The following is a 5068-nucleotide window of genomic DNA, read 5'->3' as shown; positions in this document are numbered from 1 at the left end:
GTGTCCACGCTGCATGCAGATCATGGGTTAAATGGAAGTCCCGGACTCTTAAAAAGACATATGGACGCGTGTGCCTTGGTGCTGAGGCCTCGAGATTATGAAAATATAGTTTTTAATTTTCTGTAGGAATAATTTGTAGGCCGGTTTGTGATTGAAATATTTTCAATTGATAATAAAAGTAAGAAGCTGTTATTGAATCTTTCTCAACTAATTTTTCGTCTCATTACAATCCCCGCCCTGAACTGTCACACTTTAAGAGTCCCAAAAGGTCTTGTGACTGCCGCGGCGAAACAACCCTATTTAATCACGTGATACAGTAAGCGTGCTTTAATATTTTTCCGAAACCTTTTAAATACGCCTAATTATAAAACTAACATTTAAAAACGAATTTAAATGGCATTTTTAACATTAATTTACGCATTTTTTGGTATTTAAATAAGTACAATCAACCCCGATATTAAAACCAAACGTAATTAATGCGTAGCGCCCTCAAACGTAGTTCACGGAAACTAAAATTTGGGTGAGGCGAAACGTTAGGCCTAACGCTAGCGGGAAGCCGTCGAGTCGAAGGGAAAGTTTAGCGTGTCAGAGCGGTGAAAATTGTAACTGTTTCGCTTTTGCCGATAAACGGATATCTTCGAGTCATTTTAAGGTAAATAAACAAACATTTATCAATTATTAAGTAAAATATACGCCGTGAATTGAATCATTTTGAGAATTTGTTTATTTTGCTTATGTAAAAGACTCGGGTGTTTTTTGGACCAAGGCTTAGCGATTAGATTAATCGTTCGAGTAATCCAGATCCTCCAGCCTAGATACAGGCTTTGAACCGTAATTTTGAGCTCTTAATTACGAGTAATAGTTATCTAAAGAACCTTAATATATCTAGCCACGCATTATCATCAATTTCCGCGTTGTTTTACGTATAATTTCCATAAAATCGCTGTAAAAAATTAAAAAAAATTTCGTTTCGTTTCGTAGCCGGGTTAGCTAAGCGTTAGGGTTTTATGACATAGATAGTTCGCTAAGCCTTGGTTGTCTGAATAGGTGTGGTCAAAAATTAAACACATCACGAAATATACATAGTTAAGGACTCTTAGCTGAATTGATTGGTTTAACAAATTAAGTTAATGATATTAATTTGTCAAGTTTGAAATTTTAATTATTTACTGAAGGGTTATTGAAATTTAGATAGTACTATTTTGTTGGTAACTTGGTGCATGCATGCTTATGATTCAGGGTGTGTTTTGGTATTATTGCCATCTTTTAAAATTTGACCTAAGGTCAGACGGCAGTTCCAAAGTCAGGGACGTCTAAAATTAAACTATTTTAAACCTGAAATCAGAAAATTACAACGCAAAGTGATTTTATCAGGAAATATTTTAGAATGTTGAACTTGAATCTTATGATCTCATAAACAAACCACTTTCTGTTAACCAAAAAGCATATTGTAAAGAATATCTCCAAACTAACTAGCATTGAAAATTTGATACTGATGAGGGGCGCCCCCCTTTCCCCCCAATCCCCCGCTGGTTTTGATTCTGTGGTCTGGGCTGCTCCCTAAAAGTTAGAGGCCCATTTTAAGAAGATATTAATTCCCTTTATTCAATTCACGTTTTGATTTAACGTTTGATATAGAGCTTGCTTGCTTGGGGCGCTCAATAGATATGTTTCTGTCTTATGTCTTATTGTATCTTCATTTTTATTTTTTTGGAGAGGCTATTGAGAAAAATAGATTTACGTTATGTGGCCTTTTTTAGTCATTATTCAAATGTTTATCCAGGTAGGCTTATTCATAAGTTACTTTTTAGAGTAGGTTACGTTATGATTTTGTTAGGCTTAGGTTTGGTTTTAGGCTATTAATTAATACTGTAACTGACACTGTAGCCGCCATCAAAATGTTATTGGTGCATTTTTCTACTTAGGATTAGAATTGACGAATCTAGAGCCTTCCAACTGTCATTCAAAAATGATTGAATGAAACCTTTGAACTTAAACGAAAACGTATCTTTTATCGCCGTCACTGGGAAAGTCGGGGAATTAAAACAATGGGTCAAAGGTCATTGAAAAGTCACTAAATTTAAAAATAGGCCAAAAATATCATTGAAATGTTGAAGAATTTAAAAGTGGGTCATCAGAGAGTGTTTAGCGCCTCTTATTTCCATATCCAATTAATTGAATCCAACTTCACCTCTGAATATTATTGTAGTTTTGTCAAGTGCGCTTGTTCGCCCATTATTTATTGAAGTCAAGGTCAGTTGGCAGAAGATAGAAGAACCTATTTTTTAAACTGTTCTATGTTTTTTTCTAACTAGAGTACGGTTTTGGGCTTTTTATTATTATTCTTTTTGCGAAGGCAGATTTAATTTTAATATCCTTGACCCCTAATTAAGGTTAGCGCCTACGTCAAATTTGGTTTATAAGATACCGAAAAATACATTTTAAAGGGATAGTAAAGTAAAATTTCTAATTGTAGAAGTATTACACGACACGGGGATAGTTGAAAGGGAAAGGCCGCCTAGCCGGCTCCTCCGTTTTATGTTCTTTCTTTTAGCGTTAGTCAATAAGTTTGTATTGGTTGTACTCGGCTTTTGCTAGCTCAAGGTTGTTGTCCCCCCCTCCCGGGGTCCGTCTGAGAACCGAGTCTCGTCACGGGCTTAGTTCGTTGAACTAGGCGCGTGTGACCGGGAAACCAACGTACCTGCCTTCCGTTCAGGTATACTGACAATAATGGGAATATTTTTACCCCTACGACTCACTCGAGTCCCTATAATAATGTCGCCTCCTCGCGTTGATTCGTTCGTTGTTTTGACAAATTAAAGTCGTCTTAGGAACTACGATGCTACTTAATCTCGCTACCTTCAATTATTTGCCCCCTATTTGGGTTTTAATTATTAAACTAATTCGTAAAAATGAATCGTAGCGTTAATTAGTAGGCGGAAGCGAGCGAGAGACCAATTTAATAAAACGCCACGCGTCCAACCTTCTCTATTTCCCCCTAGTAGGTCAGCCAGGGTTCATACAAACCTGGAAAAATCAGGGAAATAAATAGTCGACAAAAACCTCAGGGAAGTTTAGAGTTTTTAGTAAAATCAGGGAAATTTGCGTCAAATAGGAGCCGAGTAATTAAGTAAAATGTTCACTAACAAACCCCTCTCCAAAGGAAAAGCATTACACTAAATTTTGGAGGCTCGTAACTCTGGTTACGGGGATTATGCAATAATCATATTCCCCCCCCCCTCCTCCTTCGTTAACATTTGCTCCATAGGATACTCCATATAGGGGGAAAACCTGGAAAATTCAGGGAAGTATATGGGAGGGAAATCTCAGTGAAATTTGTTTTCCGAAAAGTTGTATGAACCCTGGTCAGAGTGTAAAAATAGACGCCAAAAATTATATACGCTCTCTTCTTTGTTAGGTTATTTTTTTTTTCTTTTTATTAATTACAATTAAATGAAAAGCGGGCCATAATTTAAGCATCATTTTTGAGAATGGTAGACTCTACTTTTCGTCACTCTACCCTTAATCTTCCTTTGTTTTGGATAATATGCTACGTTTTATCGGTTATTTTAACTTCCTCGTTTCAAAATTTGTGCCCTCCGTGTTTTTTTTTTCGCGTTAGCATTTACTTTTTGGCATGGTGGGTCGTAGACTGAGACAATTAAAGTTGCTAATTTAAATAGTGTGTTTGTTTATACGGACGGAAGTTTCCTAATTATAAGCGTATTTAACGTTTCCGTGGAACCCCAAAATAATTTACGTAAATTTAAACCGGGAAGTTTTGACCTCTTCTACCCTTTGAACGCTGAACACGAGCGTGGTTTTACTTGGGCAAATATTTTCCTCGGTATTCCCCGAATACCAAATTGGTGTTTCGCCTCAATTTTATTTTTCGAGTGAATTTAAAAATTCATCTGGGATAGGTTATTGGCTTTTGTAATTTTATACCATATTCTTAAAAGGGGGACTTAAATGTCCGAAATTATTCGCGACGACGTGGCCTCATTCAGCGAAGAAAACTGAACTGAAAGGGCGAGTTCAGCAAAAGTATATAGATATAAAAATGAAAAAGTACACTTCGTTGAAACTCGCTGGCGCCCCGTGTAATGTGAGAACCCTTCCATCAGGGTTCATACAAACCTGGAAAAATAAGGGAAATAAATAGTTGACATAAACCTCAGGGGAAATCAGGGAAATTTGCGTCAATCAGGGGCCGAATAATTGAGGAAAATGTTCATAAACATCCCCTACATAGGATTAACATTGCACCCAATGTTGGAGGCTCATAACTCTTGTTCTACTAGAGATACGGGGATGTCCTTTGAGTATGTTATAGTTCAATTTGCCCTCTCCCCTCCTTCGTTAACATTAGCTCCATAGGATACTCCATATACGGGAAAAACCTGGAAATCTCAGGGAAATTTGTTTTCCAAAAGTGTATGAACCCTGACCTATGACGTCGAGAAGCTTTTCCCCGATTGGTTAGTTCCACTAGGCGGTTGAGCGGAGGGTAGTTTGCTTATTTCACTTTACACACGTCGTCTACAGTCACGCAAAGGCAGCTAGGAAAGGCTAGGGAATTGCTAGTGAAGTGTACTTTTTGTGTTTATATCTATATACCTTTGACATTAGGCCTCGTCTATTTTAAGTGTCCCTTTATTTTTTTCTATTAATTCTGGTGTCTGTCTGGAGGATTATAGTTTGGGGGGGGGAGCGGTAGTGGGTACTATTTCAACGTAACAGGTTGTTCCAAAGGCTATATAGTCAAATTATTTTCTAGGAAAAAACCTGAATTTATTTTTGACGCCGAGTTACTTTCTTCTCGTTAAACCTGTTGCGGGTTCTTCATTGTGTCTGGTGGTGCTGCCCCCGCCTAAAACGGGCTATAGTGTAGTGGGGGGAGGGAAAGAACAGCCCGGGCCCTATAAACCCGGAACCAGTTCATTTCATGTTCTAAATACGGATGTTATTAAGAGGGGTAGGTCCTTAAGGTTTCCAATAACGTTCCCCATTTCCAGCGATACTAAATACTTGAGGTTGACAATAACGGGTCCTATAATACCTATAA

The 5068-nt window shown here is 37.6% G+C and overlaps 1 protein-coding gene across 12 annotated transcripts in view; it reads left to right on the top strand.

Moving 5' to 3' along the window:
• The first annotated feature begins 300 nt into the window (after positions 1–300).
• hts (adducin 1-like protein hts) overlaps positions 301–5068 on the top strand; it is a 31217-nt gene continuing 26449 nt past the window's right edge. For 6 of the 12 annotated variants that reach the window (XM_089865464.1, XM_089865466.1, XM_089865462.1 and 3 more), the window contains exon 1: positions 303–651. The gene's annotated coding sequence lies outside the window, so the exon portion shown is untranslated. Of the gene's footprint in view, positions 652–5068 lie in introns of all 12 variants that reach the window. The other 6 variants (XM_089865468.1, XM_089865469.1, XM_089865467.1 and 3 more) reach the window with 3 other exon arrangements.

Source organism: Phalangium opilio, unplaced genomic scaffold (assembly GCF_054372755.1).
Source record: "Phalangium opilio isolate 3A_F unplaced genomic scaffold, DU_Popi_V2 ptg000014l_1, whole genome shotgun sequence".
NCBI classification, from domain to species: Eukaryota; Metazoa; Arthropoda; class Arachnida; order Opiliones; family Phalangiidae; genus Phalangium; species Phalangium opilio.
The sequence above is the reverse complement of the archived record's forward strand: the minus strand, read 5'-3'. Positions and strand labels throughout refer to the sequence as shown.